This window comes from Phyllobates terribilis, unplaced genomic scaffold (assembly GCF_046119375.1).
Source record: "Phyllobates terribilis strain yellow unplaced genomic scaffold, ASM4611937v1 Scaffold_653__1_contigs__length_878714, whole genome shotgun sequence".
In the NCBI taxonomy this organism is placed as follows: domain Eukaryota; kingdom Metazoa; phylum Chordata; class Amphibia; order Anura; family Dendrobatidae; genus Phyllobates; species Phyllobates terribilis.
Window position 1 is genome coordinate 90,838 of NW_027363413.1, and position 23,046 is coordinate 113,883.

Genomic DNA, 23,046 nt, shown 5'->3' on the forward strand with positions numbered 1-23,046 from the left:
GTGGGCTCATACTGTATACAGGGGGCTGTGTGTGTGCTCATATGGTATATAGGGGAGCTGTGTGGGGGCTCATACTGTATACAGGGGGCTGTGTGTGTGCTCATATGGTATATAGGGGGATGTGTGTGGGCTCATACTGTATACAGGGGGCTGTGTGTGTGCTCATATGGTATATAGGGGGGCTGTGTGTGGGCTCATACTGTATACAGGGGGCTGTGTGTGTGCTCATATGGTATATAGGGGAGCTGTGTGGGGGCTCATACTGTATACAGGGGGCTGTGTGTGTGCTCATATGGTATATAAGGGGATGTGTGTGGGCTCATACTGTATACAGGGGGCTGTGTGTGTGCTCATATGGTATATAGGGGGGCTGTGTGTGGGCTCATACTGTATACAGGGGGCTGTGTGTGTGCTCATATGGTATATAGGGGGGCTGTGTGTGTGCTCATATGGTATATAGGGGGGCTGTGTGGGGGCTCATACTGTATACAGGGGGCTATGTGTGTGCTCATATGGTATATAGTGGGGCTGTGTGTGGGCTCATACTGTATACAGGGGGCTGTGTGTGTGCTCATATGGTATATAGGGGGGCTGTGTGGGGGCTCATACTGTATACAGGGGGCTGTGTGTGTGCTCATATGGTATATAGGGGGGCTGTGTGGGGGCTCATACTGTATACAGGGGGCTGTGTGTGTGCTCATATGGTATATAGGGGAGCTGTGTGGGGGCTCATACTGTATACAGGGGGCTATGTGTGTGCTCATATGGTATATAGTGGGGCTGTGTGTGGGCTCATACTGTATACAGGGGGCTGTGTGTGTGCTCATATGGTATATAGGGGGGCTGTGTGGGGGCTCATACTGTATACAGGGGGCTGTGTGTGTGCTCATATGGTATATAGGGGAGCTGTGTGGGGGCTCATACTGTATACAGGGGGCTATGTGTGTGCTCATATGGTATATAGTGGGGCTGTGTGTGGGCTCATACTGTATACAGGGGGCTGTGTGTGTGCTCATATGGTATATAGGGGAGCTGCGTGGGGGCTCATACTGTATACAGGGGGCTGTGTGTGTGCTCATATGGTATATAGGGGGATGTGTGTGGGCTCATACTGTATACAGGGGGCTATGTGTGTGCTCATATGGTATGTAGGGGGGCTGTGTGGGGGCTCATACGGTATATAGGGGGATGTTGGCATACTTAATTCTGCTCAATATTAAGTGATATAAATATTATTTTATATTAATTGTAGTTAATATTAATATTGAGCAGAACTAATTTCAGCCTTTCAGCCTATTGGTTCAGGCCCCCACAACAGTTACGTTCTCTCATGTGGTCCCTCTGGAAAATGAATTGCCCACCCCTGATATATACCATCATTTATTATCCAGTATATAGCATCTGATGTCTGTATAACAGTATGTCCTATATCCCATCACATATTCTCCTGTATACTGGATGTCATATACTGTGCACAGACATCAGATGGTGCAGAGGAGAAGAAGTGACTGGTGTAATATCTAATGGCTGTACTCAAGGTGTAATGTGCACTAGTTACATATTAGCCTGTAGGTGGTATAATATATATACTATAGGCCCAGACATCCCATATTATATACAGGATAATAGGAGGCGGGTATAATATCCAGAGCTAACAAGCCTCCCCTATTCCCTGGGCCTGTCCCGATTTGAGGGCTCAGTCCCGGCCCGGCTCAGCTCTTCTCCCGGCAGGGGCGCTGCTGGGCACTGGGCTTTTCCTCCAGACACGCAGGCTTTCCATGCTGTGTGTGACCCCTTGTAGCTCCGCCTCCCGCTCTCTGCTCCTCCCCGGCATCAGGGCAGAGGAATTCTACTGTGCAGAGACCGCACAGCATGAGGAGGTGAGGGGTCAGGGGGCGGGGCCAAGTCTGCGGAGGACATGACAACAAGGTGCGGTCCTGAGGTGAGGGGGAGACCCGCAGCCTCTCCCATCTGTGGCTGCTGTTATTACAGGATGGGAGGGGGCTCATGCAATGTCACCAGCAGCTCTGCAGTCGGGACTAGGGGGGATGGGAAGGGGATTTAGGGGCACTGCAGGGCTGACAGCTCTCCTGCGTACAGCCCATACTCTGCTGCTGATTGCAAACACCAGGCCCCACCACTGCCACTGGAGACATGATGGAGAAGAAGGGACTATATACATGTCATGTTGTGCCCGCTGTGTGTATGATGTCTGTGTGATGGTTGTGCCCGCTGTGTGTATGATGTCTGTGTGATGGTTGTGCCCTCTGTGTGTATGATGTCTGTGTGATGGTTGTGCCCGCTGTGTGTATGATGTCTGTGTGATGGTTGTGCCCGCTGTGTGTATGATGTCTGTGTGATGGTTGTGCCTGCTGTGTGTATGATGTCTGTGTGATGGTTGTGCCCGCTGTGTGTATGATGTCTGTGTGATGGTTGTGCCCGCTGTGTGTATGATGTCTGTGTGATGGTTGTGCCCGCTGTGTGTATGATGTCTGTGTGATGGTTGTGCCCGCTGTCTGTATGATGTCTGTGTGATGGTTGTGCCCGCTGTCTGTATGATGTCTGTGTGATGGTTGTGCCCGCTGTGTGTATGATGTCTGTGTGATGGTTGTGCCCGCTGTGTGTATGATGTCTGTGTGATGGTTGTGCCCTCTGTGTGTATGATGTCTGTGTGATGGTTGTGCCCGCTGTGTGTATGATGTCTGTGTGATGGTTGTGCCCGCTGTCTGTATGATGTCTGTGTGATGGTTGTGCCCGCTGTGTGTGTGATGTCTGTGTGATGGTTGTGCCCGCTGTGTGTATGATGTCTGTGTGATGGTTGTGCCCGCTGTGTGTATGATGTCTGTGTGATGGTTGTGCCCTCTGTGTGTATGATGTCTGTGTGATGGTTGTGCCCGCTGTGTGTATGATGTCTGTGTGATGATTGTGCCCGCTGTCTGTATGATGTCTGTGTGATGGTTGTGCCCGCTGTGTGTGTGATGTCTGTGTGATGGTTGTGCCCGCTGTGTGTATGATGTCTGTGTGATGGTTGTGCCCGCTGTGTGTATGATGTCTGTGTGATGGTTGTGCCCGCTGTGTGTATGATGTCTGTGTGATTTTTAACATAGCGCTTTGAAATAGGCAGGGGTGGGAGATTAATTTTCCCAAGGGGCCACGTGAGAGACCGTGACTGTTGTGGAGCTCGAACCAATAGGTTCAAATTAATTCAGCTCAATATTAATATTAACATATTAATTATATATTTTTTGTATATTTATATTATCACTTAATATTGAGCAGATTTAAGTATGCTGACATCCCCCTATATACAGTATGAGCCCCCACACAACCCCGTACATACAGTATTAGCACACACCACCCCTACCTACGGTATGAGCCCTCGCATAGCCCCCAATATACAGTAAGAGCCACCACAAGAAAGCCAGATGTCGTATAATGAATCTACATAAAGATGAGAAAGTTCTGGCGGCTCCGACTGTGAATGAGGGAACAAAAAATAACCCTCAGGTCCCAACAAGAGATGAGCAGGACTCACAGATGAGGCCGCACTGCCCCGGAAGATAAGAGACTCATGGCCTCCAGTCCAGCCGCCAGGTAGCACTGACCTGGACGCCCGACTGGAGGCCCCGGAATCCATCTGCTCATCTCTAGTCCCAGCTGCCCTGGATACAGTGGACAGTCCTGGATTTGGGTCTGGGCCTTGCAGTCTCGGCCGTCTGCTGAATTTCCCTCACTACCAGCGCCCCTCTGACAACTCCTCCTGCCGGGCGAGAAAGATAATGGTAAATGGGCGTGGATTGGGGTGTGACCAGGGGCGAGGCCAAAATTTGCCGCGCATAGCTTCTTTCTGTCCCCCTTTCTGTTCTTCAAAAGTTGAGAGGTATGAATATGTGATGTCTGTATCCCAGTATATCGCATACCATCACATATTATGCTGTATACTGGATGTGATGGACTTTGATACTGGCATCCAATGTTATACAGAGGATAATATGTCACTGGTGTAATATCTGATGTCTGTGCTCATAGTGTGGTATATAACTGTCACATGCTATTCTGTATGTAATATCTGATGTATGTAGTCATAATATATCTTATTCCAGTACAGATGAGCGAATTGATTCGCAGGACACTGGTCAAACAGTCCCGTCAGTAGTCTGTGGCCACCAGACCAGAGCCCCGCGAGCCTCCTCCTGCCTGCCGGCATCTCTGACTCCTCTTTTGATTATAGTCTTTGCATGATGTCATCTTTTTGGCGTGACACATACATGACATTGTGCCTGGCTACAAATCAAAGGCAGAGAAAGAGAATGGTGTCAGGTAGGAGGCTGTCAGGGCTCCTATCCAGCAGCCACTGAATATTCATCTGACCATTGGATCAGGGTCCTGCAAATGAAGTTGCTCATCTCTATATATCAGTCATATATTCTCCTATGTATATTGTATTGTATGTGGTATAATATGTTCACTGTGTGCACAGACATCAGATGGGACACACATGATAATTAGTGACTCGTACATCATATACTATAATGTGGAGTTGACTTTTACATTGATGACTTGCTCGATCAAGTATGTAGGAAATAATACACAAAATAATAATTCCTAGGTATCTATCTGGCAGACCTGTGCTTATGTGTGGCCACCTTTAGGCTGTGTGCCCACTATGCGTTTTTTAAGCGTTTCCGCAACGGCAATTCCGCTGCAGAAACGCTTAAAAAACGCTTGGTAGAAGGTCTGCTATGTTCCCCAATGATAATCCGCATCTGCTGTGCACATACTGCGGAAATTTCCGCTGCGGATTATCATTGCGGAAAAATCCACCGCACTACCAATTATTTTGTGTAATCGCAGCGTTTTCACCGCCATTGACTTGCATGCAGTGACTACAATGACTACATGCGGATATTTAGCGATTCAATGTGCGGATGGTACCCGGATTTGGAGAAGAAGAGACTCTCCTCCAGACCCGGGTACCATAGTACCTGTAAAAAAAAAATAATTAAAATAAAAAATATATATTATACTTACCTTCTGATGGCCCCCGGTCTCCATAGTGATGCGTCCTGGCAGCTCATGATGGTCTAAAAGGACCTGCCATGACGTCATTTAGTCACGTGACAGGTCACGCGACCGCTGACGTCGGCGGTCGCTTGACCCGTCACATGACTAAATGACGTCATGGCAGGTCCTTTTACACAACCGTGAGACACCGGGAAGACCGGACGCATCGGATAAGGAGACCAGGGGCCGTCAGAAGGTAAGTATAATATTTATTTTTTGCCGTTCTTTTACGGTCACACTATATAAATCCATACCGGTTGCATGGATTTATATAGTGTGACCAAGTTCTCCAGCACTTTCCAAGTGATGCTAAAATCGCTTGCAAAGCGCTTGACAACCCGCATGCGGAAATGCATGTGAAGAGCGCTTCACTTCTGCTTGTCCCTGGCAGGAAAACTCATAGAATCCGCATGCGTTTTTTCTGCCAGGGAGATGCAGAAACGCTCTGGAAAAATTCTCAGCATTTCTGCATTGTGGGCACTTAGCCTTACTCTGTTTAGGAGTGTAGAAAAGCACAGCGTACCTTGGATTACTTGCATTACACCTCTAACAACCTAAATCCGTGTTGTAGTGGTCAGACATTGTACATATTATGCTTATGTATTACCAGTTTTAAATGCTCACCTGAACTGGACCAAGTGCTGTCATTTTTCTCCACGGGCAGCACTTAGACCATACGTTTGTGTGAATATAGCCTATGAAGCAGCTGGTAATAAACATGTTGAAGGGGTTTTCTGCGAACAATAGTATATTTTAATCAATAGATCTTGGAATAATAATAACTTCCACAATTGGATGTGATATAATAATGTCCCTGTGCTGAGATAATGTTATAAATGTGCCCCTGCTGTGTACTGTGTAATGGCTGTGTCTGACTGTGCAGGAACATGGTCTGATCATACCACAGCTACTGGGCAGGGGGGGAAGCAAAAGAGTATATAGCATCGATTAAATCACTGCACACTCTAGTTTCAAGATGCAAACGATGGGTCAAAACGTTCATTTACTGTTGCATTATTCCCTGCACCTTAAATGTGTCTTATTGCATGTCTTCAAATAGACTTTAGTTTGCGTCATGAAACTAGAATGTGCGGTGATTTAATCTACGCCGATTCTGGGGATTCCACATCCCGTGTACCTGCACCTTGACCTACAGACTGTGTGCACGCTAATCAGCTATATATAAAGAGAGTATATATACATTACAGCAGGGGATCACAGCTGAGTCTTTCTTTGAGCTAAAATATTGTTTAAAAACAGGCAATGAAATGTTTTACTCACAAAAAGAATCCTCTGTGATCCCCTGCTATCCTGCCTGTATCCTCTTTTTCTCCCCCCCTGCCCAGGAGATGTGGTATGATCAGACCATGTTCCTGCACGGTCAGACACAGCCATTACACAGTACACAGCAGGGGCACATTTATAAGATTATCTCAGCACAGGAACATTATTATATCACATCCAATTGTGGAAATTATTATTACTCCAAGACCTATTGATTAAAATATACTATTGTTTGTGGGAAAACGACCTTTAAGGATGGGCCGCTACTCATGGACCACTGCTGTGTGCTTGCCCCCAGGCTAAAATTTGCCAGCCAGCCCCTGCTAGCAGTGATATTAGAATACACACTATACATGTTATTACATACAGCATCCTTTACCTATAAAAATTGTATATAATCTCTTCCACTTTTCTTTCCAGTGGGTGTAGTGACAAGATTATGGAGCAGTTGCCGGGACCAGTGCCGCCGCGAGCGACAACAGGGTAGGAAGAGTGGTGATGTGGCTCTTAAAAAGAAAGGCCATACCTATATTATGACCGGCTCCAGTTTTTGACCCTAGTCCTAGATTTTCACCCGTAAGTGGCTATCTTTTTCAGTTTTATTTGTTGTAATGGTTTGATTATTATTTTGCATATTAAAAATGCTGTTTTCTCTGTCATCCCTGACCTTACAGATCTGACTGGACCAAAAAGGGAAATACCTGTAGCCCGGAGGTGCTGGAAGCCAGAGAGGAATCTGAAATGGAGGCCGGAGCTGGGGGCCAGAAAGAAGAAGAGCCTGCGGAGAGCACCAGTACACCACAGCCCCTCGACACCTCCCCTCATGCACCAATAAGCCAGCATCGCTATCGTCCCACCATCACTGGCGTACGTGACATGGGAATACCTGTGAGTGATGATGATGAGAGTTTTTGTCTAAGCCTGGCCCGTTATTTCAGGCACGTTCCCTTTTTATTGAGGCTGCAGACCAGGGCTACCCTCCAAATTGTTTCGTCTGCCGCTGCGCCACCAAATTCACCGATGGCCATCTTTTAATTCCTTGAAAGGTGGCAACTTTCTGAGGACAACAAAACCCGGTCATTAGACCCCCCAAGAAGGGCACTCAGCAAACCCACCATCACGGCAGCCACCACCTCCAGTGCCAGCATCACGGCAATCACCACCACCTCCAGTACCAGCATCACAGCAGCCATCACCACCACCTCCAGTCACAGCATCACAGCAACCACCACCAACTACAGTGGCACAATCACGGCAGCCACCCCCAGTGCCAGCATCTTGGCAGCCACCTCCATTACCAGCATCACGGCAGCCAACAACCCCCTCACCAGCATGTCTCTTGCCCCAATCACCCTTGTCTTGTTGGCATGATGGCCAAAACACAGAAGACCAGGCCAGACAAAGATCTGAGATACAGGATTTGTGTGCTGAGATGCCGCCACAGTCACTGAAAGGTGTTACATAGATGCGTATTATATGGACGCTATATGGATGGCATAAGCATGGTCGTTTGCTGTGCTTTTTTTTTTCGCACACATTGACTTGCATTGGCGAGTCTCGTCTGATATATGCAGCCACTTGCAGCATGCTGTGATTTTTTTTTCTCAGTTCGATCCGAGCTGGAAAAAAAAAATCACAGATGAACACATAATCATTCAATAACAGGAGTCAGAGTGCAATCCAATTTTTTTTTATCAGATTGCACTCGTGTGATTTAAACGCAGATGAGTATGAGCCCTTAGACTCAGCCAAAAGATTGTAGACATAGAGTATATCTTATTGCTCTAATAGGCATCTAGTCATTCAACAGAGGCCATTAACTATATATTCTACATGCAGGGCTTGTGAATTGTCCATTATTAAAATAAACAGTATATAAAAAGCAGTGCAGGAGGCAGCAGTGAAGGACGTGACAAATATTAATAACAATATGTAAAATAATCACAGGCTGCAATTACCCACCATATTTTTTCTTAAACCATGAAATCAACTTTTTCTTGCGGTTGTAAATTTGAAATGACAGTGATAGCTATTATGACATCACAAGGCACATGACATCATAGACATCACAATTGGAATAGAATGTATAAATTTCTACACTGCTGCCATCTTGTGTCACTATAACCTGACAGCTGAGAGAGAACGAGTCCAGGTAAGTAGCTCTTTACTTTTAAGCTTTGGTATACTTATAATGTATCCACCGGATTTATCATGGATTGCCGGGAACACTCTGTAATAAGACATTTTCAGGACAACCCCTTGTCTAAATGAGAAATTGCTGACGATAGGTGGGTGGGGGAGGTCAAGTTGGGACATCTTTATGGGGCTCCATTTTTGGGTAGTTTTGCCATTTATGTGGACAAATTATTTTATTATCATTCTCTGTTCTCAGATCTTTGGTTCCTATTGAATTAGGGGCTGACATTGGAGTTGTAGTTTAACCCCTTTAAAGCTCAAGACGTACTAATACGTATCTGCGCCATGGGACTTAAGAGCCTGATACGTATTAGTACGTCTTTGCGATTGCGCCCGCACACAGGCTGTGCGGGCGCGATCGCCGCCGGGTGTCAGCCGATTGTCGCAGCTGAGTCGATCGCAGCATTGCGGGGGCAAGGGGAGGTGATCGGGATACTCACCTCTCCTGCCGGCGTCCAGCGATGTCTGCCGCGGCTTCCTGGATGTTGCCATGACGACCCGATGTCGTCATGACAACATCTGGGTCACCAGACAGCAAGAAGATATTTTGGCATGCGCAGTGCATGACCAAAGTATCTTCTGCATTTGCAGCGCTGACAGCCTGTATAGCACAGGGCTGGTGCTCCATCCCTATGCTATACAGGCGATCAGAATAAAAAAAGTGAAAGTCCCATAGTGGGACAAAGAATAAAAGTAAAAAAAGTGTCAGAAAGTGAAGAAAAAAAAAATAATCCACCAAAAATAAAAATATAATGTACCCATCAATAAATATTATTATGAAAAAAAAACAATAACAGTACACATATTTGGTATCGCCGCGTCCGGAATGACCTGACCTATAAAATTGTCCCACTAGTTAGCCCCTTCAGTGAACATGGTAAAAAAAAAATGAAGCAAAAAACAATGCTTTATCTTCATACCGCCAAACAAAAAATGGAATAACACGCAATCAAAAAGACGAATATAAATAATAATGATACCACTGAAAACGTCATCTTGTCCCGCAAAAAACAAGCCGCCATACAGCTCCATCAGCCTAAAAATAAAAAAGTTATAGCTCTCAGAATAAAGCGATGCAAAAAAATTATTTTTTCTATAAAATAGCTTTTATTGTGTAAAAGCGCCAAAACATAGAAAATCGATATAAATGTGGTACCAATGTAAACGTACTGACCCAAAGAATAAAGCTACCTTATCAATTTTACCACACGCGGAACAGCATCAAAAAAAAAAAACAACAATTCCTGAATTGTTGGTTTTTGTTTATTCTCCCTCCCAATAATCGGAATAGAGAGCGATCAAAATATGTCACGTGCCTGAAAATGGCACCAATAAAAACGTCAACTAATCCCGCAAAAAACAAGATGTCACATGACTCTATCAACCAAAATATGGAAAAATTATAGGTCTCAAAATATAGCGATGCAAAACTAGATTTTACAAAAAATGCGTCTTTTAGTGTGTGACAGCTGTCAATCATAAAAACCCGATATGATTCTGATATCGCTGTAAACACACTGACTCGAAGAATAAAGTTGTCTAAACGGCGTAAAATATAGACTCTAGAGTTAGGGTTGTGGTAGGGTTAGGGTTAGGGTTGGGCTTGGCCTGAGAGGATCAGATCCGCCCCTATCACTGGGCAAGAAGCCAAAAGCACAAAATAAAAAGAGAAATCCTACTTCTTCCTTCAGGAGGACCCGGAGTGGGCAAACCCAACACATGAGACACCAGGCTAGAGGCCAACCACGACACGAGCTTTAAAGGGAATCTGTCACCCCCTAGGACTTATCAGACCTCTAATATGGGCATAAAGGTTATAGAAATGTAAATCTATACATACTTCTATGGCCCATATTAGAGGTCTGCTTGCTTTGAAATATCCTGGCTCCGGCCTGCCCTCGCTCTGGCTCTGGCCTGCCTTTGCCCTGGCTCTGTCCTGCTCTTTCTCTGACTCTGGCCTTCTCTCGTACTGGCTCTGGCTTACTCTCGCCTTGGCTCTGGCCTGCTCTCGCTCTGGCTCCGGCCTGCTCTCGCTCTGGCTCTGGCCTGCCCTTGCCTTGGCTTCGGCCTGCTCTCGTCCTGAATCTGGCCTGCTCTCGTTTTGGCTCTGGCCTGCCCTCGCCTTGGCTCCGGCCTGCTCTCGCTCTGGCTCCAGCCTGCTCTCGCTCTGGCCTGCCCTTGCCTTGGCTTCGGCCTGCTCTCGCCCTGAACCTGGCCTGCTCTCGTTTTGGCTCTGGCCTGCCCTCGCTCTGGCTCCGGCCTGCCCTCGCCCTGGCTCCGGCCTGCTCTCGTTCTGGCTCTGGCCTGCTCTCGCTCTGGCTCTGGCCTGCCCTCACCTTGGCTCCGGCCTGCCCTCGCCCTGGCTCCGGCCTGCCCTCGCCCTGGCTCCGGCCTGTTCTCGCTCTGGCTCCGGCTTGCTCTCTCTCTGGCTCCGGCCTGCCCTCGCTCTGGCTCCGGCCTGCCCTCGCCCTGGCTCCGGCCTGCTCTCACTCTGGCTCTGGCCTGCCCTCGCCCAGGCTCTGGCCTGCTCTGGCTCTGGCCTGCCCTCGCCCAGGCTCTGGCCTGCTCTGGCTCTGGCCTGCCCTCGCCCTGGTTCCAGCCTGCTCTGACTCTTGCCTTCCCCCACCCCGGCTCTGGCCTGCCCTCGCTCTGACTCTGGCCTGCCCTCGACTTGGCTCCGGCCTGCTCTCGTTCTGGCTCTGGCCTGCTCTCGCTCTGGCTCTGGCCTGCCCTCACCTTGGCTCCGGCCTGCCCTCGCCCTGGCTCCGGCCTGCCCTCGCCCTGGCTCCGGCCTGTTCTCGCTCTGGCTCCGGCTTGCTCTCTCTCTGGCTCCGGCCTGCCCTCGCTCTGGCTCCGGCCTGCCCTCGCCCTGGCTCCGGCCTGCTCTCACTCTGGCTCTGGCCTGCCCTCGCCCAGGCTCTGGCCTGCTCTGGCTCTGGCCTGCCCTCGCCCAGGCTCTGGCCTGCTCTGGCTCTGGCCTGCCCTCGCCCTGGTTCCAGCCTGCTCTGACTCTTGCCTTCCCCCACCCCGGCTCTGGCCTGCCCTCGCTCTGGCTCTGGCCTGCCCTCGACTTGGCTCCGGCCTGCTCTCGCTCTGGCCTGCCCTCGCCTTGGCTCCGACCTGCTCTCGCTCTGGCTCTGGCCTGCCCTCGCCTTGGCTCCGGCCTGTTCTCGCTCTGGCCTGCCCTCGCCTTGGCTCCGGCCTGCTCTCGCTCTGGCCTGCCCTCGCCCTGGCTCCTGCCTGCTCTCTCTCTGGCTCTGGCCTGCCCTTGCCCTGGCTCCGGCCTGCTCTCGCTCTGGCGCTGGCCTGCCCTGGCTCTGCCTCTGGCCTACCCTCGCCTTGGCTCCGGCCCTACTCTAGCCTTGGCTCCGGTCTGCTCTCGCTCTAGCTTCGGACTGCTCTCGCCCTGGCTTCGGCCTGCCCTCGCCTTGTCTCCGGCCTGCTCTCGCTCTGGCTCTGGCCTGCCCTGGCTCTGCCTCTGACCTGCCCTCTCCTTGGCTCCGGCCTGCCCTCTCCTTGGTCCGTCCGGCCTGCCCTCTCCTTGGCTCCGGCCTGCTCTCGCTCTGACTCTGGTCTGCCCTCGCCTTGGCTCCGGCCTGCCCTCGCCTTGGCTCCGGCCTGCTCTCGCCTTGGCTCCGGCCTGCTCTCGCTCTGGCTCCGGCCTGCCCTCGCCCTGGCTCCGGCCTGCCCTTGCTCTGGCTCTGGGCAGCCCTCACCTTGGCTCCGGCCAGCCCTCACCTTGGCTCCGGCCAGCTCCTGCTCTAACTCCGGCATGCCCTCACCTTGGCTACGGCCTGCTCTCGCCCTGGCTCCGGCCTGCCCTCGCCCTGGCTCCGGCATGCCCTTACCCTGGCTCCGGCCTGATCTCGCTCTGGCTCCAGCCTGCTCTAGCTCTGGCTCAGGCCTGCTCGCTCTGGCTCTGGCCTGCCCTTGCCTTGGCTCTGTACTGCTCTCGCTTTGGCTCTGGCCTGCTTTCGCTCTGGCCTTCCCTCGCCTTGGCTCTGGCCTGCTCGTGCCCTGGCTCCGGCCTGCTCTTGCCCTGGCTCCGGCCTGCTCTGGCTCTGGCTGCCCTCGCTCTGGCTCCGGCCTGCTCTCGCTCTGGCTCCGTCCTGCTCTCGCTCTGGCTCTGGCCTGCCCTCGCCCTGGCTCCGGCCTGCTCTCTTTTTGGCTCTGGCCTGCCCTCGCCCTGGCTCCGGCCTACTCTGGCTCTGGCCTGCTCTTGCTCTGGCTCTGGCTTCGCCCTGGCTCCGTCCGGCCTGTTTTCGCCCTGGTTCCGGCCTGCCCTTGCCTTGACTCCGGCCTTCTCTCGCTCTGGCACTGGCCTGCCCTTGCCTTGGCTCTGGCCCACTCTCGCTCTGGCCTGCCCTCGACCTGGCTCCGGTCTGCTCTCGTTCTGGCTCTGGCCTGCTCTCGCTCTGGCTCTGGCGTGCCCTCGCCTTGGCTCCGGCCTGCTCCCGCTCTGACTCTGGCCTGCCCTCGCCCTGGCTTCGGCCTGCTTTGGATCTGGCTCTGGCCTGCCCTCTCCTTGGCTCCGGCCTGCTCTCGCCCTGGCTCCGGCCTGCTCTCGCCCTGGCTCTGGCCTGCTCTCGCTCTGGCTCCGGCCTGCTCTCGCTCTGGCTCTGACCTGCCCTCGCCTTGGCTACGGCCTGCTCTCGCCTTGGCTCCGGCCTGCTCTTGCTTTGGCTCCAGCCTGCCCTCGCCCTGGCTACGGCCTGCCCTTGCTCTGGCTCCAGCCAGCCCTCACCTTGGCTCTGGCCTGCTCTCGCCCTGGCTCCGCCTGCTCTTGCTCGAGCTCTCGCCTGCCCTCATCCTGGTTCCGGCCTGCTCTCGCCCTTGCTCTTGCTTGCTTTGGCTCTGGCTCTTGCTTGTTCTCTCCTTGCCTCCGGCCTCCTCTCGCACTGGCTCCGGCCTGCCCTCGTCCTGGCTCCGGCCTGCTCTCGCTCTGGCTCTGGCCTGCTATCTCTCTGGCTCCTGCCTGCCCTCGCCTTAGCTCCTGCCTGTTCTCGCCCTGGATACGACCTAGAGCCTTGGCACCGGCCTGCTCTCGCTCTGGTTCCAGCCTGCCCTTACCTTGGCTCATGCCTGCTCTCTATCTGGCCTGCCCTCAACTTGACTCCGGCCTGCTCTTGCTCTGGCTCCGGCCTGCCCTCGCTTTGGCTCTGGCCTGCCCTCGCCTTGGCTCCAGTGTGCTATATCGCTCTGGCTCCAGCCTGCCATCGCCCTGGCTCCGGCCTACTCTGGCTCTGGCTCTGGCCTGCCCTCGCCCTGGCTCCGGCCTGCCATCGCTCTGCCTCTGGCCAGCCCTCGCCATGGCTCCGGCCTCCTCTCGCCCTGGCTCCAGCCTGCTCTCGCTCTGGCCTGCCTTTGCCTTGGCTCCGGCCTGCTCTCGCCCTGTCTCTTGCTTGCCCTCGCTCTGGCCTGTCCTCTCCTTGGCTCCAGCCTGCTCTCGCACTGGCTCCGGCCTGCCCTCGCCTTGGTTCCGGCCTGCTCTCGCTCTGTCCTGCTCTCGCCCTGGGTCCGGCCTGCTCTCGCCTTTGCTCCGTCCGGCCTGCTATCTCTCTGGCTCCGGCCTGCCCTCGCCTTGTCTCCTACCTGCTCTCTCTCTGGTTCCGGCCTGCCCTTGCTGTGGCTCTGGCCTGCTCTCGCTCTGGCCCTGGCCTGCCCTCGCTCTGGCTCCGGCCTACTCTCGCTCCGGCTTGCCCTTGCCTTGGCTGTGGCCTACCCTCGCCTTGACTCCGGCCTGCTGTCGCCTTGGCTCCGGCCTGCTCTCGCTCTGGCTACAGCCTGCCCTCGCCCTGACTCCGGCCTGCCCTTGCTCTGGCTCCGGCCAGCTCTCTCATTGGCTCTGGCCTGCTCTCGCCCTGCCTCATACCTTCTCTGGCTCCGGCCTGCCCTCGCCCTGGCTCCGGCCTGCTCTCTCTCTGGCTCTGGCCTGCCCATGCGGCTCCGGCCTGCTCTCTCTCTGGCTCTGGCCTGCCCTTGCCTGAGCTCCGGCCTGCTCTCGCTCTGACTCTGACCTGCCCTCGCCCTGGCTCTGGCCTACCCTCACCTTGGCTCCGGCTTGCTCTCGCCTTGGCTCCAGCCTGCTCTCGCTCTGGCTCCTGCCTGCCCTCACTCTGGCTCCTGCCTGCCCTCGCCCTGACTCCGGCCTGCCCTTGCTCTGGCTCCGGCCAGCCCTCGCATTGGCTCTTGCCTACTCTTGCCCTGGGTCTTGCCTGCTCTCGCCCTGGCTCCGACCTGCCCTTGCCTTGGCTCTGGCCTGCTCTCGCTCTGGCTCTGTCCTGCCCTCGCCTTGGCTCCGGCCTGCTCTTGCCCTGGCTCCGGCATGCTCTCGCTCTGGCTCTGGCCTGCCCTCGCACTGGCTCTGGCCTGCTCTCTCTCTGGCTCTGGCCTGCCCTTGCCCTGGCTCCGGCCTACTCTCGCTCTGGCTCTGGCCTGCTCTTGCTCTGGCCTGGCCCTGGTTCTGGCCTTCCCTTGCCTTGGCTCTGGCCTTCTCTCGCTCTGGCTCTCACCTGCCCTTGCCTTGGCTCTGGCCTACTCTTGCTCTGGCTCTGGCCTGCCCTCGCCCTGGCTCTGGCCTACTCTCGCTCTGGCGTTCCCTCGCTTTGGCTCCGGCCTGCTCTCGCTCTGGCTCTGGCCTGCCCTCGCCCTGGCACAGGAATGTTCTCGCCTTGGCTCAGGCCTGCTATCGCTCTGGCTCTAGCCTGCCCGAGCTCTCTCTGGCTCTGGTTTGCCCTCGCTCTTGCGAGGGCCTTGACTCCGGCCTGCTCTGACTCTGGCTCCGGCCTGCTCTCTCCCTGGCTCCGGCCTGCTCTCTCCCTGGCTCCGGCCTGCTCTCGCCCTGGCTCTGGCCTGCTCTTGCCCTGGCTCTGGCCTGCTCTTGCCCTGGTTCCGGCGTGCCCTTGCCTTGGCTCTGGCCTTCTCGTGCTCTGGCTCTGGCCTGCCCTTGCCTTGGCTCCGGCCAATTCTCGCCCTGGCTCCGGCCTGCCCTTGCTTGGCTCCGGAGGTCCGGCCTGCTCTCGCTCTGGCTCTGGCCTGCCCTCGCTCTGGCTCTGGCCTGCCCTCGCCTTGTCTCCGGCCTGATCTGGCTCTGGCCTGCCCTCGCCCTGCTCTCGCCTTGGCTCCAGCCTGCTCTCGCCCTGGCTCTGGCCTGCTCTCGCCCTGGTTCTGGCTGCCCTTGCCTTGGCTCCGGCCTTCTTTCTCTCTGGCTCTGGTCTGCCCTTGCCTTGGCTCTGGCCAAATCTCGCTCTGGCCAAGGCGAAGGCAGGCCAGAGCCACAGCGATAGCAGGCCAGAGCCTGAGCGAGAGCAGGCCAGAGCCAAGGCAAAGGCAGGCCGGAGCCAGAGCGATAGCAGGCCGTAGCCATGGCAAAGTCAGGCCGGAGCCAAGGCGAGGGCAGGCCGAAACCAGAGCGAGAGAATGCCGGAGCCAGGGCGAGAGCAGGCCAGAGCAAGAACAGGCCGGAGACAGGGCGAGGGCAGGCCGGAGCCAGAGCGATAGCAGGCCGGAGCCAGAGCGAGAGCAGGCCGGAGCCAGAGCGAGAGCAGGCCGGAGCCAGAGCGAGGGCAGGCCGGAGCCAGGGCAAGGGCAGGCCGGAGCCAGAGCGAGAGCAGGCCGGAGCCAGGGCGATCACAGCTGAGTCTTTCTTTGAGCTAAAATATTGTTTAAAAACAGGCAATGAAATGTTTTACTCACAAAAAGAATCCTCTGTGATCCCCTGCTATCCTGCCTGTATCCTCTTTTTCTCCCCCCCTGCCCAGGAGATGTGGTATGATCAGACCATGTTCCTGCACGGTCAGACACAGCCATTACACAGTACACAGCAGGGGCACATTTATAAGATTATCTCAGCACAGGAACATTATTATATCACATCCAATTGTGGAAATTATTATTACTCCAAGACCTATTGATTAAAATATACTATTGTTTGTGGGAAAACGACCTTTAAGGATGGGCCGCTACTCATGGACCACTGCTGTGTGCTTGCCCCCAGGCTAAAATTTGCCAGCCAGCCCCTGCTAGCAGTGATATTAGAATACACACTATACATGTTATTACATACAGCATCCTTTACCTATAAAAATTGTATATAATCTCTTCCACTTTTCTTTCCAGTGGGTGTAGTGACAAGATTATGGAGCAGTTGCCAGGACCAGTGCCGCCGCGACCGACAACAGGGTAGGAAGAGTGGTGATGTGGCTCTTAAAAAGAAAGGCCATACCTATATTATGACCGGCTCCAGTTTTTGACCCTAGTCCTAGATTTTCACCCGTTGTTGTAATGGTTTGATTATTATTTTGCATATTAAAAATGCTGTTTTCTCTGTCATCCCTGACCTTACAGATCTGACTGGACCAAAAAGGGAAATACCTGTAGCCCGGAGGTGCTGGAAGCCAGAGAGGAATCTGAAATGGAGGCCGGAGCTGGGGTCAGAAAGAAGAAGAGCCTGCGGAGAGCACCAGTACACCACAGCCCCTCGACACCTCCCCTCATGCACCAATAAGCCAGCATCGCTACCGCCCCACCATCACTGGCGTACGTGACATGGGAATACCTGTGAGTGATGATGATGAGAGTTTTTGTCTAAGCCTGGCCCGTTATTTCAGGCACGTTCCCTTTTTATTGAGGCTGCAGACCAGGGCTGCCCTCCAAATTGTTTCGTCTGCCGCTGCGCCACCAAATTCACCGATGGCCATCTTTTAATTCCTTGAAAGGTGGCAACTTTCTGAGGACAACAAAACCCGGTCATTAGACCCCCCAAGAAGGGCACTCAGCAAACCCACCATCACGGCAGCCACCACCTCCAGTGCCAGCATCACGGCAATCACCACCACCTCCAGTACCAGCATCACAGCAGCCATCACCACCACCTCCAGTCACAGCATCACAGCAACCACCACCAACTACAGTGGCACAATCACGGCAGCCACCCCCAGTGCCAGCATCTTGGCAGCCACCTCCATTACCAGCATCACGGCAGCCAACAACCCCCTCACCAGCATGTCTCTTGCCCCAATCACCCTTGTCTTGTTGGCATGATGGCCAAAACACAGAAGACCAGGCCAGACAAAGATCTGAGATACAGGATTTGTGTGCTGAGATGCCGCCACAGTCACTGAAAGGTGTTACATAGATGCGTATTATATGGACGCTATATGGATGGCATAAGCATGGTCGTTTGCTGTGCTTTTTTCTTCTCGCACACATTGACTTGCATTGGCGAGTCTCGTCTGATATATGCAGCCACTTGCAGCATGCTGTGATTTTTTTTTCTCAGTTCGATCCGAGCTGGAAAAAAAAAATCACAGATGAACACATAATCATTCAATAACAGGAGTCAGAGTGCAATCCAATTTTTTTTTATCAGATTGCACTCGTGTGATTTATACGCAGATGAGTATGAGCCCTTAGACTCAGCCAAAAGATTGTAGACATAGAGTATATCTTATTGCTCTAATAGGCATCTAGTCATTCAACAGAGGCCATTAACTATATATTCTACATGCAGGGCTTGTGAATTGTCCATTATTAAAATAAACAGTATATAAAAAGCAGTGCAGGAGGCAGCAGTGAAGGACGTGACAAATATTAATAACAATATGTAAAATAATCACAGGCTGCAATTACCCACCATATTTTTTCTTAAACCATGAAATCAACTTTTTCTTGCGGTTGTAAATTTGAAATGACAGTGATAGCTATTATGACATCACAAGGCACATGACATCATAGACATCACAATTGGAATAGAATGTATAAATTTCTACACTGCTGCCATCTTGTGTCACTATAACCTGACAGCTGAGAGAGAACGAGTCCAGGTAAGTAGCTCTTTACTTTTAAGCTTTGGTATACTTATAATGTATCCACCGGATTTATCATGGATTGCCGGGAACACTCTGTAATAAGACATTTTCAGGACAACCCCTTGTCTAAATGAGAAATTGCTGACGATAGGTGGGTGGGGGAGGTCAAGTTGGGACATCTTTATGGGGCTCCATTTTTGGGTAGTTTTGCCATTTATGTGGACAAATTATTTTATTATCATTCTCTGTTCTCAGATCTTTGGTTCCTATTGAATTAGGGGCTGACATTGGAGTTGTAGTTTAACCCCTTTAAAGCTCAAGACGTACTAATACGTATCTGCGCCATGGGACTTAAGAGCCTGATACGTATTAGTACGTCTTTGCGATCGCGCCCGCACACAGGCTGTGCGGGCGCGATCGCCGCCGGGTGTCAGCCGATTGTCGCAGCTGAGTCGATCGCAGCATTGCGGGGGCAAGGGGAGGTGATCGGGATACTCACCTCTCCTGCCGGCGTCCAGCGATGTCTGCCGCGGCTTCCTGGATGTTGCCATGACGACCCGATGTCGTCATGACAACATCTGGGTCACCAGACAGCAAGAAGATATTTTGGCATGCGCAGTGCATGACCAAAGTATCTTCTGCATTTGCAGCGCTGACAGCCTGTATAGCACAGGGCTGGTGCTCCATCCCTATGCTATACAGGCGATCAGAATAAAAAAAGTGAAAGTCCCATAGTGGGACAAAGAATAAAAGTAAAAAAAGTGTCAGAAAGTGAAGAAAAAAAAAATAATCCACCAAAAATAAAAATATAATGTACCCATCAATAAATATTATTATGAAAAAAAAACAATAACAGTACACATATTTGGTATCGCCGCGTCCGGAATGACCTGACCTATAAAATTGTCCCACTAGTTAGCCCCTTCAGTGAACATGGTAAAAAAAAAATGAAGCAAAAAACAATGCTTTATCTTCATACCGCCAAACAAAAAATGGAATAACACGCGATCAAAAAGACGAATATAAATAATAATGATACCACTGAAAACGTCATCTTGTCCCGCAAAAAACAAGCCGCCATACAGCTCCATCAGCCTAAAAATAAAAAAGTTATAGCTCTCAGAATAAAGCGATGCAAAAAAATTATTTTTTCTATAAAATAGCTTTTATTGTGTAAAAGCGCCAAAACATAGAAAATCGATATAAATGTGGTACCAATGTAAACGTACTGACCCAAAGAATAAAGCTACCTTATCAATTTTACCACACGCGGAACAGCATCAAAAAAAAAAAACAACAATTCCTGAATTGTTGGTTTTTGTTTATTCTGCCTCCCAAAAATCGGAATAGAGAGTGATCAAAATATGTCACGTGCCTGAAAATGGCACCAATAAAAACGTCAACTCATCCCGCAAAAAACAAGATGTCACATGATTCTGTCAACCAAAATATGGAAAAATTATAGGTCTCAAAATATAGCGATGCAAAACTAGATTTTACAAAAAATGCGTCTTTTAGTGTGTGACAGCTGTCAATCATAAAAACCCGATATGATTCTGATATCGCTGTAAACACACTGACTCGAAGAATAAAGTTGTCTAAACGGCGTAAAATATAGACTCTAGGGTTAGGGTTGTGGTAGGGTTAGGGTTAGGGTTGGGCTTGGCCTGAGAGGATCAGATCCGCCCCTATCACTGGGCAAGAAGCCAAAAGCACAAAATAAAAAGAGAAATCCTACTTCTTCCTTCAGGAGGACCCGGAGTGGGCAAACCCAACACATGAGACACCGGGCTAGAGGCCAACCACGACACAAGCTTTAAAGGGAATCTGTCACCCCCTAGGACTTATCAGACCTCTAATATGGGCATAAAGGTTATAGAAATGTAAATCTATACATACTTCTATGGCCCATATTAGAGGTCTGCTTGCTTTGAAATATCCTGGCTCCGGCCTGCCCTCGCTCTGGCTCTGGCCTGCCTTTGCCCTGGCTCTGTCCTGCTCTTTCTCTGACTCTGGCCTTCTCTCGTACTGGCTCTGGCTTACTCTCGCCTTGGCTCTGGCCTGCTCTCGCTCTGGCTCCGGCCTGCTCTCGCTCTGGCTCTGGCCTGCCCTTGCCTTGGCTTCGGCCTGCTCTCGTCCTGAATCTGGCCTGCTCTCGTTTTGGCTCTGGCCTGCCCTCGCCTTGGCTCCGGCCTGCTCTCGCTCTGGCTCCAGCCTGCTCTCGCTCTGGCCTGCCCTTGCCTTGGCTTCGGCCTGCTCTCGCCCTGAACCTGGCCTGCTCTTGTTTTGGCTCTGGCCTGCCCTCGCTCTGGCTCCGGCCTGCCCTCGCCCTGGCTCCGGCCTGCTCTCGTTCTGGCTCTGGCCTGCTCTCGCTCTGGCTCTGGCCTGCCCTCACCTTGGCTCCGGCCTGCCCTCGCCCTGGCTCCGGCCTGCCCTCGCCCTGGCTCCGGCCTGTTCTCGCTCTGGCTCCGGCTTGCTCTCTCTCTGGCTCCGGCCTGCCCTCGCTCTGGCTCCGGCCTGCCCTCGCCCTGGCTCCGGCCTGCTCTCACTCTGGCTCTGGCCTGCCCTCGCCCAGGCTCTGGCCTGCTCTGGCTCTGGCCTGCCCTCGCCCAGGCTCTGGCCTGCTCTGGCTCTGGCCTGCCCTCGCCCTGGTTCCAGCCTGCTCTGACTCTTGCCTTCCCCCACCCCGGCTCTGGCCTGCCCTCGCTCTGGCTCTGGCCTGCCCTCGACTTGGCTCCGGCCTGCTCTCGCTCTGGCCTGCCCTCGCCTTGGCTCCGACCTGCTCTCGCTCTGGCTCTGGCCTGCCCTCGCCTTGGCTCCGGCCTGTTCTCGCTCTGGCCTGCCCTCGCCTTGGCTCCGGCCTGCTCTCGCTCTGGCCTGCCCTCGCCCTGGCTCCTGCCTGCTCTCTCTCTGGCTCTGGCCTGCCCTTGCCCTGGCTCCGGCCTGCTCTCGCTCTGGCGCTGGCCTGCCCTGGCTCTGCCTCTGGCCTACCCTCGCCTTGGCTCCGGCCCTGCTCTAGCCTTGGCTCCGGCCTGCTCTCGCTCTAGCTTCGGACTGCTCTCGCCCTGGCTTCGGCCTGCCCTCGCCTTGTCTCCGGCCTGCTCTCGCTCTGGCTCTGGCCTGCCCTGGCTCTGCCTCTGACCTGCCCTCTCCTTGGCTCCGGCCTGCCCTCTCCTTGGTCTGTCCGGCCTGCCCTCTCCTTGGCTCCGGCCTGCTCTCGCTCTGACTCTGGTCTGCCCTCGCCTTGGCTCCGGCCTGCCCTCGCCTTGGCTCCGGCCTGCTCTCGCCTTGGCTCCGGCCTGCTCTCGCTCTGGCTCCGGCCTGCCCTCGCCCTGGCTCCGGCCTGCCCTTGCTCTGGCTCTGGGCAGCCCTCACCTTGGCTCCGGCCAGCCCTCACCTTGGCTCCGGCCAGCTCCTGCTCTAACTCCGGCATGCCCTCACCTTGGCTCCGGCCTGCTCTCGCCCTGGCTCCGGCCTGCTCTCGCCCTGGCTCCGGCCTGCCCTCGCCCTGGCTCCGGCATGCCCTTACCCTGGCTCCGGCCTGATCTCGCTCTGGCTCTTGCCTGCTCTTGCTCTGGCTCTGGTCTGCCCTCGCCTTGGCTCCGGCCTCCTCTCGCTCTGACTCTGGTCTGCCGTCGCCCTGGCTCCAGCCTGCTCTAGCTCTGGCTCAGGCCTGCTCGCTCTGGCTCTGGCCTGCCCTTGCCTTGGCTCTGGACTGCTCTCGCTTTGGCTCTGGCCTGCTTTCGCTCTGGCCTTCCCTCGCCTTGGCTCTGGCCTGCTCGTGCCCTGGCTCCGGCCTGCTCTTGCCCTGGCTCCGGCCTGCTCTGGCTCTGGCTGCCCTCGACCTGGCTCCGGTCTGCTCTCGTTCTGGCTCTGGCCTGCTCTCGCTCTGGCTCTGGCGTGCCCTCGCCTTGGCTCCGGCCTGCTCCCGCTCTGACTCTGGCCTGCCCTCGCCCTGGCTTCGGCCTGCTTTGGATCTGGCTCTGGCCTGCCCTCTCCTTGGCTCCGGCCTGCTCTCGCCCTGGCTCCGGCCTGCTCTCGCCCTGGCTCTGGCCTGCTCTCGCTCTGGCTCCGGCCTGCTCTCGCTCTGGCTCTGACCTGCCCTCGCCTTGGCTACGGCCTGCTCTCGCCTTGGCTCCGGCCTGCTCTTGCTTTGGCTCCAGCCTGCCCTCGCCCTGGCTACGGCCTGCCCTTGCTCTGGCTCCAGCCAGCCCTCACCTTGGCTCTGGCCTGCTCTCGCCCTGGCTCCGCCTGCTCTTGCTCTAGCTCTTGCCTGCCCTCATCCTGGTTCCGGCCTGCTCTCGCCCTTGCTCTTGCTTGCTTTGGCTCTGGCTCTTGCTTGTTCTCTCCTTGCCTCCGGCCTCCTCTCGCACTGGCTCCGGTCTGCCCTCGTCCTGGCTCCTGCCTGTTCTCGCCCTGGATACGACCTAGAGCCTTGGCACCGGCCTGCTCTCGCTCTGGTTCCAGCCTGCCCTTACCTTGGCTCATGCCTGCTCTCTATCTGGCCTGCCCTCAACTTGACTCCGGCCTGCTCTTGCTCTGGCTCCGGCCTGCCCTCGCTTTGGCTCTGGCCTGCCCTCGCCTTGGCTCCAGTGTGCTATATCTCTCTGGCTCCAGCCTGCCATCGCCCTGGCTCCGGCCTACTCTGGCTCTGGCTCTGGCCTGCCCTCGCCCTGGCTCCGGCCTGCCATCG

General features: G+C 53.9%; 1 long non-coding RNA gene across 1 annotated transcript; it reads left to right on the plus strand.

Annotated features, from left to right (window-relative positions):
- Positions 1–1,874: 1,874 nt before the first annotated feature.
- LOC141235371 (uncharacterized) lies at positions 1,875–18,077 on the plus strand. Its single transcript, XR_012301197.1, has 5 exons — positions 1,875–1,942; positions 6,769–6,924; positions 7,023–7,236; positions 16,663–16,725; positions 16,891–18,077. It is a non-coding gene; the product is annotated as an uncharacterized lncRNA (long non-coding RNA).
- The last annotated feature ends 4,969 nt before the right edge of the window (positions 18,078–23,046 follow it).